This window comes from Tenrec ecaudatus, chromosome 4, assembly GCF_050624435.1.
Source record: "Tenrec ecaudatus isolate mTenEca1 chromosome 4, mTenEca1.hap1, whole genome shotgun sequence".
Classification (NCBI taxonomy): Eukaryota; Metazoa; Chordata; class Mammalia; order Afrosoricida; family Tenrecidae; genus Tenrec; species Tenrec ecaudatus.
In genome coordinates, this window is record NC_134533.1 from 199,069,391 (window position 1) to 199,082,731 (window position 13,341).

Consider the following 13,341-nt stretch of genomic DNA (forward strand, 5'->3'; position numbering starts at 1 on the left):
ACCTACACATTGTGTGAGCTTGGGGGAGTCCTGTTGTCCTCTAGGGGATCTTAGGTAGATGGCAGGTCACCTGGGGTGTGAGTGTTCTCCGTCCTGAGGAGGAAGGAGGTGTGCGCCGGGCAGGGACTGGACTGAACAGCCGGTCATTGTGGCTGGGCCAGTTTTCTCAGTGCCACAAAAATGCACTCCTGGTGGAAGAGTACAGGCGGAGCATCTGAGGAATCTTCAAGGAGCTGGAAGAATTAGAGGCAAAACCAAGACGGGAGAAGTCAGAACTTAGTAAGAGCGCCTTCTGGTTGGTCTCTCTGGGGCCCCGGGCCGACCGGCCTGCCTTTGCCCTGCCCCTTGGCCAGGCTCTGCCTCCCTGGCCTGGGTGTGGGCCTCTCTGCATGCACACGTGACAGGCTGCCAAGCTGGGGGCAGGCTGGGTGGGAGCTTTCCAGGCAGCTTCCAAAGGGCCGATTGTCTGAGGCCTGGCCTCGCGTCGCCGGCCCTTCCTCTCAGGTGGTGGGGGCTTCACAGAGGCTCTTTGTTGGCCGGCCCAGAGGCCAGTTTCCGAAGCAGTGAGTGGACAGGAGCCGGCAGTGCCGCCGTTACCCCTGGCCCAGCCCGAGGTGCCTACCTCTGTGGTGAGTCAGGCAGTGGGTGTGAAGGGTGTGGGAATAGGGGGCAGGACTGAGCCCGAGAGAGGAAGGAAGCAGACTAGAATATACATACCGAAAACACAGACAAAAGCCATCCTCTTTATAGCCTTGGGAGAATCGCTATTGCCATCGGTGGTTTTCTTTCATGCTAGGAGATACAACCCCCCCCCCCCATCATTGTGATCGGTTACCCCTTCCTCTCCTCCTCTCCCCGTCTTCCCCCTGCCCTCCTGGTATCCCTACTCCCATTCCTCCTCCTGGATTCGTGTGTCGTGAGCTCTTATCTCTTATCTGTACCTGTGCACATGCTTCCGTCTAGCCCGCACGGAAAGGCAGGACTGGGGTCATGACAGCGGGGGGTGAGGAAGCCTCAAGGAACCAGAGGAATATTGTGTGTTTCCTCGGTGCTTTACCGCACCCTGGTTGACTCATCCCTTCCCTGTGACCCCTTTATGAGGGGACGTCCCGTCCCATTGTCTACAGATGGGCTTTGGGTCTCTGCTCTGACCCAACAATGTGGTTTTGTTTGTTTGTTTGGTATAAAACTCTGCCATCGAGTTGATGCCGACTCTTAGCGACCTTATGGACAGGGTAGAACTGTCCCTGTGGGTTTCTGCGGCTGTCACTGCTTACAGGAGGAGACATTCCGGTCTTCAGCTGTGTGATCCAAAGATGACCGGAACAAAATTCAAAGACGACGAGGGGAAAGCATCAGAGCTAAAATTGTGAGCAGCAACTTGGGGAAGACCGTGAAACAAACCGTAGGATGATTTTCCTTGCTACGTCATCACTGTCATTTCGCTACTGTTACGAATCGGGCGACCCCTGTGAACGGGTCGTTCAACTCCCAGAGGGGTGGAGACCCTCAGGTGGAGAACTGCTGCTCTAGACCCAACCAGAATTTGTTCTAGGTGCAAGGATCTCTTGCTTGTTCGATAACAAAAAGTCCTTTTACAATATGGATGGGGTTCTTTCTTGATCGCTTTCCCATTGTTGACATTTCCATCTTTCTTTACCTACCGTTTTATGCTGACCACCTCATTTCGTTTCTGTTTTTCATGGCTTCGGTTGGGTTAACCACTTTGTGAAGCACGGAAGGAGGGGACGCACAGAGACAGGGGTTTGTCGGGGAGGCAGGGCGGGTAGAGGGGCCGGGGAGCGCGGAGGGGTTTGAATGAAGGCGGGAGGGGAGGGAGCACTAGAACTGAATGTGATGGCAGAACTCAGTTTAAAGTGATTTAATTTATGAGGGGGAAAAAAGAAAGAAAATTTTCTGAAATTGATTATGGCGATGATTGTACAATGCTTGACATGATTGGACGACTGAATTGTCTGATGTGGATGACGTGCAACCAAACTGAAAAACAGAAAGAAAGCCTGGTCTGTCTCCCACCAAGCAGCTGGTGGCTTAGAACTGCTGACCTTGTGACTAGCAGCCCAACACAAAACCACCGTGCCGCTGGGACACCGTGTGTTCTTACGCATTAAATGAAATAACCCCTGCCCAAGCAAACTGTCCACGCGCTTCATGAGCGACTCGGGCAAGAAGCAGCCAGTGTTTCGCAGGTCTCTGAAAACATTCCCTCAGCGTCCTGCCCTAGGGAGTCTTCTCTTGTAAAGACATCTTACTGCAGTAGAAACTACCAGAAACACTGCGACTGGGGCTCTCATTCATACACACACAGGGCCTTCCAGGCCCTGTTCCGCCCCCACCCTGTCTCTCTCCCCTGGGGATGCCAAGGCTCCTACAGAGATGCCCGCACAGTGTGTAAGAAGTGTGCTGGGTGGTCTCCTTCACCGATCAGAGCTCCCAATCCCCAATTCAGCGCTTTCTCAGCCTCCCAGTTTGCCCCTTATTTCTACCATCACAGTCCGTCCCCACCCGGACATGGCATAGGAACTCGAGAGCAGGTAGGGTGCCGCGCACAAGGGGTGAGTGGGAGAGGTAGGGCCTGGGGGAGTGGGGAGTGACGGAGTGATGGGGAGAAGGGAGACCGAAGGATTGGGGGGGGGGGCGGGAGTCAGAGGACCTGGTTTGGTCTGGAGCCTGGTGGCATAGTAGTGGGTGGGTTACATGCTGGGCTGGCTGCTAACCACAAGGTCAGCTGCTCTGAGGGAGAGAGATGAGGTCATCTGCTTGGGGGTAGGGGATTTTTGCTGCCTCAGCACCCCACAGGGCAGTTCTCCTCTTGCCCTCTCCTGTGGCTGGGACCAGGAATTGTCGTGAGGGCAGTGCGTTTGGCTTTCCAGCTGCTGCGTGGGTCAGACCTTTAGGAGACTGTTGGTGGGGCGGAAGAACAGCTTTGAGACCACACTTGTCTGGGCTGCCCCTCGAGTGGGTGACCTCCCAATGTCCCCGAGGAAGGGGCACAGGCTTGTCAGAGAAGGTGCTGGAGGCGCAGGAGGGCGGAAGACCTGCCTGCACATTCTGCGATTCCATCATTATGTGTGCAGAAGCAGAGTCTGACTGGCCCCGTGAACCGAGACCAACCAAAGTGGCGGTTCTGACGAGGCGCGGAGAGGGACCCGTTTGTACGCACTCATATCTGAGCGCCGGCTGGGCGACCTCCCTGCAGGTCGGCTGTGGCCGTCACGTTCACTCGCATCTCCCATTCTCCCAAGGGGCTGCTTTTAATTCACTCGGATTCTTACAAGTATCTGGGCAGAGAAGCAACAGCCCACCTGGAAGAAGCACACCAGCCTGCGCGATCACGAGGTGTCGACGACGGGATTAGGTAACAGGCTGTTGATCTGTGAAATTCACATTCCCATGGGACATTCTTATGCTAGTGTCCTCGTCGTCATCATCATCATCATCATCATCATCGGGTGCCATTGAGTGGGTTACGACCCATAGCAACCCTACTACGCACAACAGAACAAAACCCCACACCATCCTCACCATTGTTCCTATGCCGGAGCCCAGTGTTGCAGCCACTGTGTCAGTCCATATACGTGTTGTGTGTGTGTGTGTGTATCTTATCTGAAATTTCAGTTCAAGTGGGTCTCTGGCTGTTTCTCTCTCAACCCTACCTTGTTGAAGGGAGTTAAGAAATGGTACCAGGACTTACGTGAGAGACCAGGTGGGAGAAACTAAGGGACGCGGGGAGTAAGTCCCCGGTCGGATGCTGGGCTGGGGGATTCCAAGGTGCTCGAAGGGAAATGGCCAGGAAGGAAGTGGTGTCCTAAGTGCAGGCCCACTCAGCCTGCAGGTGGGGGGCGGGGCAGTGGGGTGCTTCCTGGCTCTCTCCAGGAGGCTGTCTGTAAGTCCCCCCAGGAAGCTTCCATCACTCTGAACCTTCTCACCAGGAAGATTCACAGTAGAAGGGAGGCACCACACGAATCTGGCTTCAAAGCCTGGAACCATCTGGGGGAGAAGGTGGATCAATAGAAACATAGATCATAGCCCACAGAATAGAGTGAACATCCCTGGGCCCTTACTGATACGAATAAATGGGGCATACCTGATTCCCCTGTCTCCTGGGAAAAATTATAACTCAATCAAATGGTATGACGTATCTTTCCTTTTTTCTTTTTTAAGGCTTCTTGATAACGTTTTTCCAAACTGCCCCCGAAAGGTTGTGTGTCTTATGCTTTCTCTCAGAGTTTATGGGAGTGTCTCTGCACACTTTGTCTGAGAGTGTAGGAGAGTATGTGTATCTTTCTCTGTCTAGCTCAGGGACCTATCCCAGAAACATGAGGGGCATACGGGGCACACCCCCAGGGACGCAGCATCAAGGACACCAATGGAGTCAGTATTTCCATCTCCGCCAATCGGGTGGTCACTTGTGTTGGACTGTAAGCGAGGGGTCTGTCTCCGTTTGCGGATTGACCTTCCTAGTTCAGCCTCAGTGAGGAAAGTAGCCGGCCTCTGTGACAGGGTCACTGGAGCAGCTGGAAGTGTTGGGCCTCCTCAGGAGAGAGGATAGAGGGAGGGGTCTGTCCTGAACCTCCAGGGCCCAGTTGTTCTGGTCGCTCTATCTCTTGTCACTAAGGGCTTCCAACTCACAAGGACCTATGCTCGTCAGAGTGGAAGTGCGCGGTACTGTTTTCAGGGGCTGGGTTTTGGGAAGTCTATCGATCTCCAGGCCTTTCTTCTGAGTGCCTGTGGGATTAGCAGTTTATACTCCTGTAGGAGGTCTTCCTGTAGGGCTTGTGGGGCGGGGGTGCAGGGCATGTCTAGAAGATGCTGTACATTCCTCTTCTGGTATGTGGAGGACACTAGCTGACTGTTGATGCGTCAAGGCCAGCTCATAGGGACCCTATAGGGCAGGGTAGACCTGTCCCCTGTGGATTTCCAGTACTCTATCTCTTCCATGGGGGTAGAAAGCCTCATCTTTCCCCCCGAGAAGCGGCTGGTGGTTTCAAACTGCTGACTCTGCTTATGAGCAGCCAGGGATCCTTGCTTGGAGGACAGGGACTCACAATCCAGTGTCAGGAGCAGTAATGCCCGGGGGCAGGAGTGAACTGCAGGCAGCCACGATGAGGCTCGCTCTGGCGGGCCGCGCTTGGAAAATTGCCTTAGAAGCTCCCCACGCTCCCCACTCCCTGCCCCCTGCCCCACGTGCACCCTGGTTGGCTCTGAGCCCACGTGTGTTTTAATGTGGCTGCAGAGTGCAGAGAGCTGACTGTGCAATCACTCTGCGGCCCCGAGTGGCCTTGAGTGCTTCCTCTTGTGGTCTTGCTGCGAGTCCCCACGGACGTAGGAACTACATGCAGGGTGTGGGGGACGGGGAGGGCAGGGGCTGGGGACTGCTGAACGGGGACTTGGCCTCAGCCCCTTTGAGTAAGACTGGTTGTGCCAGCTTGGGCCCATCTCTGGGTGGAAGGGGTAGGTGGTGTTTCATGGGCATTTCTTAGGGAGTTAAATATATACCGACCATATATCCAGCCATTCCACTCCTACGTGTTTGCCTAAGAGGAAGGGACTGGTCTCTACCAACACTTAGACCCAGATCTTGGTAGCATTTCTGTTAGCTTGAAGTGGAATCTTTTTCCAGGTGTCCTTCCACCATACCTGGATAAGCAAATTGTGGGCCCCTCCACACAGTGAGTACCACCACTGCCATCGATGTGCGCTGACCCAGCACGGCCGCACAGGACGGAGGAGAACTGCTCCCAGGCTTCCGAGACTGCAAGTCATCGCTGGAGCACAGGGCCTCATCGCTGAGAGTGGCGGGTGGTTTTGAACCAATGACTCTGTGGTTAGCAGCCCAACGGTTAACCCACTAGCCACCAGAGCTCCTTCCTGGAGTACCTACCGCCACCCATCCCCAAGTCAAAAGAAATGAGTTCTTAATGTATGCAACCTCATACGTGAAACTTCATTACGATACGGAATGAGAGAAACCAGATTGAAGCGGTATACACTCTAGAGTCTGTTTATAGAAAATACCAACCATCATGTGGCAGTTACATAATCTGGTGTCAATTTGAGAGGATTATGAGTGAAGGGGTGGAGTCTGGCCTATCAGTCAAGATATAACCAATGAGGCCTCTGTGTGGGCACAGCCTTCTGAGAATTCTGGGAATGCTCCTGAATATCCTCCTTGGAGACGGGAGACACTCTCTCTCTGCTCACTCCCTGGGAGACATTGCAGCTGACAAAACACATGGAAGTACACTAGTTCCTGGAGCTGGAGAAACCACATGGATCTACCCTGATGCCACCAGACCTCTGGAGCTGGAGAAACCACGTGGAGACCCCTGCCAGCACTGGGATGCTTACAACGCCACTGGATCCAAAGACTTCCAACCCACTGGCCAGTGATCGTCCTATCTTTGGAATCATTGCATGTGTTTAATGAGTCTGAAGAGGACTTTATAGATTATCGGACATGTGGGCTAATATTGAACTTATGGACTTGATCTGGACTGGGTTGGGGTGCTTTCTTAATGTATCATTACCCTTTATATAAAACTCTCATACACACAAGAATTTCTATGGATTTGTTTCTCTAGTCTACCCAGACTAACACATGTTGTGACAGAGAGCGAGTCACTGTTTGAGAAGGGAGGGCGGGAACAGGTCCCAAAACCACGAAGGCTCACCATCTTGGTTGCAGCTACCCTGTCAGGTGTGCATGCGGGTCCAAACAGATGAAGTCACACCCTGAAATGCGTGCCGCTGTCTGTTGGTTATACCTTCAACAGAGTCAGTTTCTGTAAAGAAGTTCTCCCTGGCTGTCGTTTGGGAGGTAGAAGAAAGGAAATGCAGAATTGTGGTTGTGGGTTGTGGAAGAAGGCAGTTCTACCGATCACTTAGGACCTCGTGACCCATTGCAGCCACGAGGTTCGTGATGGGCAGTATTTCTTCCTGTGGAGTGGGGGTGGTCACAGGAGAGGCCCTGCCCTTGCTCCCTGTTGCTCAGAAGCTTCATTCCATCTTCCCTTTTCCTCCTGGCTTTGGAGTTTGGAAAACTGGCTTTTCCACTGATGGCATTTTCTCCCCTTTCTCTCTTGGGCATTTCCTTGAAGTCTTGCGGCATCGGGGCATCGTGCCGTGTGAAAACCAGTCGCTCTCAAGTTCCTTTCAAACTCCTGGCGACCCCATGTGTGTCGAAGTCGACCTGGGCTCTCTGGGGTTATTTTTAAAATCATTTTATTGGGAGCTCTTAACAGATATTGTAACAATCCATAATTCAATTAGATCAAACATCATTGTACACTTGCTGCCACCATCAGTTTCAAAACATTTTCTTTCTTCTTGAACTCTTTGATATCAGCTCCCCTTTATTCCCCCTCCCCCACTGGCCCCCAGGAATCCTTATTATTATAATATGCATGTGTACCCCCGCCCCCATATCTTACACCATCCGATGTATCCGTTCCCTACAATTTTGTTATTCACTCCCCTTGAGTGGGGTTATACAGTCACCGTTGCTATCGGGTCTGAAGGGCTTGCTTTTTCAGAACTCGATCCTCAGGCCATCCATGGTGCGTCTGGTGGACTGACACCTCCAACCTTTTGGTGAGCAAGTGAATGCACTGACATTCTTTCTCTCTTGGTATAAGAAAGAGCTTTATACCAAGCAGTAGTTGTATATTAAGAAAACATCCCAGCCCATTGCAGATTGATCCAGTCCTTAAGTCAGATATGAGCCCATAAGTCCGATACTGGTCCTTAAATCCCTCTTCAGACTCACACAGCCACATATAATGACACAGGCTACAGGAAGATCATGGGCCGGTGGGTGCAAAGCCTTGTGGATCCAGTGGCAATGGAAACCTCCCCAGGGAGCACTTACACACCGTGCACTGCCCCAGGACCCCTCATGTGAAGGCAGAGGGTGTGCCTACTGCCAACCTCTTCTCCATTGTATTTTCAGTGAAGGTTTATACAGCAACTTACGTTCCCATTTGACAATTTCTCCACAAATTGTTCGGTGATATTAGCTATGTTATTGGTTCCCAAACTTATTTGGCTTAGCGGCCCCCCTTTCAGAAAAAAATTACTCAGTGCTATCCCCGTACACACACACACACACACACACACACACACACAATTTAAAGTTTTTAATGCGAGCCCATCATTAGGATAAAGTGTGGGTGCTTTTGCAGCCACCCCGACCCCCAGGGGCGATGTCACCCACTTGGGGAAACACGGAGTTAGGTTCTTCATAATGTGTCGGCATTCTGTGCGTCCTCAAGGTTCTGTTTCCGTGAATGTTGCTTCTCTGTCCCCGTTTACACTCCTCTTTGAAAGTGGATCTGGACCATTTGGTTCCTATTGCTGAGCTCCAGCCTCTCCTCAGCCCTGGCCGCTTAGCCAGCTTACAGAGGTGAGCTGGGGCAGGAGGAACTGGGGGTCACCATCTGTGGGATGGGGGTAGCCGAGTCACACGGTCAGACAGAAAAGAGGCCTTTGTACATAGCAAAATTGAAGATCAGGCGAGGGAAATGCATTAGGGCTTACCGACCGAGCACCCTGCTTGCAGCAGGCTGGGCTGCAGTGAAAGCCCCAATCCATTTGCAGAGCCCTTGGAGCATCCACCAGGCAGTGGAAAGCCCTGTCCTCCGACAGAGCACACCAGAGAGGGGATTATTACAGACAGTTAGCTTAAGATTTAACATCTTAGCCTGTGTTCCTCTTTTAACCCAGTCTTGATTTGTCCTTTACTATTACTATTCTGTTTTCTCTTGATTGAGAGAGAAATGGAACAATGTCACTGAACCAGTTGTACAGAAATTGCGAAGCGACAACTTGATCTGCTATGTAAATACCCACTGAAGGCATGATAACGTTTTATTAAAAGACAAAAAACAAGGAAGGCCTGGCGTGTGGGGGGTGATAAGGCAGAAAGAGACACGTCAAGCAGGGTGGTCAGGAGGCGACTTTGCAGCAAGTCTGGTCCCAGTCTGTGCCTGCATCGGGTGGAGGGTGAGGAGGCTGCCTGGGCAGGCAACAAGCCAGGCAAGAATAGTGTAAGGGAGCCCTCCACAAGCCTGCCCTCTTTACCACTCTCTTGGGGGGGGGGACACTCTTGATTTAGACCCTTAGCTCCAATTCCATTGCAAGCGTACCAGCCCTGGGACCTTCAGCAAGTTACAGGAAGTTTCCAGAAGTTGAGCTTTGGTTAACATTGCCAGACAGCTAGCCAACAGGTTTGTGTTTCAAACCCAGAGGCACGTTGAAGGCAGGCCTGGCAAACCCCCCTGCAGAGCACCGCTCGGCTATGACGTCACGAGTGGGGTTGCCACAAGCCAGGGCCGGCCTGGCCGTGACTGTGTGGCTGATGGGAAGGAAGCATAGAGGAGTTTCCTGCCCAGGAAGCTTTTTGTTTTCTATGTGTTTACCCCAGGCCAGCAGGGTGGACTGTTGCCCTCCCTTCTGGGCTCCAGTGGGTTCTTCTTCGCTTTGTGACTGTGTAGGCCACAAGTAGCTTCCTTCCTTGCTTTGTATCTGCTCTCAATGGTCAGAGTGCCCGGAAAGGATGTGAGTGGAGACCTAGAGAGAGTGGGGGGCTGGGGGCGAAGCCTGCAGATAGAGAGCACAGAGAGGGGCGGAGGAGGAAGGCCTGACGTGGGGAGATAAAGTCTCAGGAAGTCCAGGGACGTCTGGTTTACTGTTCGAGCACCCGGGCACCCCCTCGGAGATGACTCTGTCTTCCCACTAAGGCGGGGGTGGGAGAGGCCGCCTCATTTTCTTGCCCAGACTCCTGCACGATGACGTCACATCTTCATGCCGAGCCGAGCCAGAGGCATCCCCTAGGAGGCGTCGAGGGTTTCCTATCAGCCGAGCTGCGGCGCACAGTGGGGTGGCCGAGAGGCCACGGAGGATGATGGGAAGCATGAGGGCACGGGGTGCTTGTGTCCCGTGTGTGCCTGGGTGCGTTGCTTGGACATGATACCGAGTCGGGAGTGAGTGGGTCTGGGCTGCAGCTCAGCCAACCCGCCTTCGTTGCTGGCTGTCAAGGTTAGAGTCGGGTCGGCCAGGGCTCTGGGGACAGAGGGCTGGAAGTGGCCCCACGTCACAGTTTCCCTCAGGCGGCTGTAAAAGAGCTACTACCAGCGGGTGCCTTCGGAGAAGAGAGATTTGTTGTTTCCCAGGTCGGGAGGGTAGCACCCAAATTCAGGGCACAGGCTAGGGGAGGACGTGCCCTCTGTCGGCCGCTGGGGAAGGTCCTTGCTCATTTTGCACGGACGGGCATTCGATCCTCAGTTCCGTGGCAGTACTGACGTGGCTCTGTCCCCTCCCGCTCCACCTGCTGGGGCTCGCTGATTTTCAGAGGAAAGCAGCGAAGGGCCAGGAGGCACCAATATGCGGTGATCGGATAGAAAGATCGTAGTAAAGTCATAGGGGATAAGAAAGGTAGGAGAGAGGATGAGATAAAGGAGTGAGACCCATTTCATGGGAGCGTGCTCACCTCAGCTCCTCTTGATGGGCCACGTGGAACTGGGAGAAGGGAGAGCAAGCCTTTACTGTCTTGGGACATTTATAGGTAGCCTTAAGACATGCATATTCAGTAGTCACATGCGTCATGAGGTGGGCGGTATCTACATTAAGGTCCCTGGCTCACAGGTGAGGAGACCCAATACCTGCATTGGGGGAAGGTATCAGGGGGGTCAGATGACACCACAGGAAGATCAGGTCAACCGGGTGCTCACTCTAAGGCAGTATCGCTGTTAGGGGGGAATCTGTGGGAACGATATTTAAAGCAGGATAAAGTACTTGGACTTGACCTCTAACTTACCAAAGTGCAGGCTTTCCTACCCGGGAGCACCAGCTTTCCAGATTCCCTCTGTGATAAGTTAAGGAATACAGTCCTCGTAGTATTCCCTCGGTGCTAAGTTTCCCATAGCTTGTCTCTGTGCCTGCGCCGTGTCTTCCAACACCGATGTGATTAGGGTTGGGGGACATGCCACACGGCCTTGGCCTTGTCCGCAAAACCGTCTTCCCAAACAGGGCGATCTCCACAGGTGTCTGTTGTTGCTTACACTGAGCCCCAGTGGCACATAGTGACTATGTGTTGCGTTGCCAACCGCAAGGTTGATAGTTCAAAACCACCAGGTCTCTGCTCACGAAAAAGAGGAGGCTTTCTGCTCCTGTAAAGAGTCACAGTCTCGGGTGGCGGTGAGTCTGGTTTAGAGTTTGGGTTCCCTTGGAGTTGATTCTGACTCAGGGCTCCCCCACCCCACCCCCACCCCCACCCCGCACCCACAGTAGAACTGCCCCAGAGGGTTTTCAAGCCTGCCACCTCTCAGAAGCAGATCGCCACGGCTGTCTTCTGAGGCGCCTCTGGGTGGGTTGAACCGCCAACCTTTAAACCAATACACAGTCCAGTGCTCCACCCTTTGCACCACTCGGGGGGACTCCAGTCTCTGAGAGTCTGAGGCTCAGGATTCCAGCACACATTTGCTGAGGGGCGGGGGAGGGGGGCGGGGGATGTCAGTCCATCATCACCCAGGATCATCAAATAGTATAACGCACACCTTGCCGCCATGGCCTGGCATTGGGAGGTTTTTCCCCTCCCTGGCTCCACATTTCGATTCTGCCCCAGCCCTGGCGCAGCAGTGGCTTGAGTTAGGGGGTGTAAGGGCGTGCACTCTGTCGGTGCGACTGCTGATCAGGGATTCTGTGCAGGATGCTTGCGGGCAGGGGAGATGGACGTGTGTGCTCAAGGTACAAGGGCGTGCGTGCCTAGAATGCAAGGGGGGAAAGAGGGAACGGAACCGCCTTCTGCAGTGGAGATGGACGCAGCCCTTCCCCGACTGCACTCCCAGGTCGCTCGGAGAGGCGCAGACACCTCGCCTCACCATGGGGTCGGCTGCGCCCACTTGGGGAAGTACCGGTGCCATCACCGTCACCTCCGCATCCACGTGCTCCGCACCCTTGGTTGCCGGGGTTGTTCTGGAGGTGTGTGTCGGTGAGTCTTCGGCAGGAGTGGCAGGGGCAGACCCTGTGGTCCTCGTTCCTCCCCCCAGGGGGAGCCAGCAGCCCTGTGTGTGTTGGAAACAGGTGCAAGCCACCAAGACTATTGTATTTCCTGGCTGGGGAACAGCCGAGAGTGTACATGACATCATCAGACGTGGAAGCCCTGATCCCTGAGAGAGAGAGAGAGAGAGAGAGAGAGAGAGAGAGAGAGAGAGAGAGAGAGAGAGAGAGAGAGAGAGAGAGAGTTAGTTTCAGACGCCTGTGGGGAAACATACTTTGATTAAGCTTTGTGTCACAGGTCATTTATCAAAACTCATCGGATGGTTGGCTTAGGACGTCTGTGTTCCACTGTTGGTAAATCCTGCCTTAAAGAAATCCTGTCAGTAACAAACAGCTGACTGCAGCGAATGACAAGAAGGCTGGGGTGCCTAGGGGTGAGGTGGGCTGGTGCCTGCAGCTTCTTCACTCTGAGATGTCGGAACTTGACGTGGGTGGTTGAATCGAAGTGTAGAACTCAGACAGTGGTTTCACGGGTGTTTCCTGTGCTTTTCTTTACACTTTTTTTTTTTGCTAGATGGAAACTGTTCAGGGTGAAATGTTGAAACAGAAGAACAGCCCCTCACCGTTATTTACGTTCTCCAGAGCAACCCGAAGCTCGTCCCACCAGCAGGCAGTCATCTGGAGAGACACACTTCCGTCCCTGCCAGCCACCTTACCCTGCTCCCAGAGCTGGTGCAGGGACTAGAAGGGGGAGGGGGAGGCCCCTGGGCTACTGTTTCCACTTGGAAGGAACCTGAAGCCCTTCTAGGTGTGAAGTTGGGTGAATTCTGAAAGACAGCGCTTCCTACCCTGCAGGCAGAAGGCTGACGGTTCTTGCAGCCCCAGAGCCTACGGCATTTGAAACCACGAAGTCAGAAAAGGGCACCCAGGTGCCTGCTGACCAAAAGGCCCTGCTGGCCGCTAGGGAGTGTCGGGAAGGGAGCTGTGAAACAGAAGGCTGTGAAATGAATGTGCCCTGTAAACTTTTACCCAAGTGACAATAAAGATGTTAAGATAAAGAAGATGAAGAAGCAAACTGAAGCTGCGTGCTGATAAAAAGAAAGACCTTGCTGCCATCTAGTCGATGCTGACTCGTAGAGACCCTGCAGGGTGGGTGGCACCGTGAGTTTCTGAGACTGTAACTCTTTATGGGAGTAGAAAGCCGCATCTTTCTCCCTCGGAGCAGCCGGTGGTTTTGAACTGCCGACCTTGTGGTAAGCAGCCCAACTTGTGACCACTCTTCCCCCAGAGCCTCCGGTCAGTGATGAAGTACCACAGAGCTGG

The 13,341-nt window shown here is 53.4% G+C and overlaps 1 protein-coding gene across 2 annotated transcripts in view; it reads left to right on the top strand.

Moving 5' to 3' along the window:
* The window catches only part of LIMD1 (LIM domain containing 1), a 59,393-nt gene that overhangs the window by 14,888 nt on the left and 31,164 nt on the right, over positions 1-13,341 (top strand). Inside the window, exon 1 of one of the 2 annotated variants that reach the window (XM_075547229.1) lies at positions 344-629. The exons of the other annotated variant lie outside the window; for it this stretch is intronic. The gene's annotated coding sequence lies outside the window, so the exon portion shown is untranslated. Of the gene's footprint in view, positions 1-343; positions 630-13,341 lie in introns of those variants that run through there. 2 annotated transcript variants of the gene reach the window in all.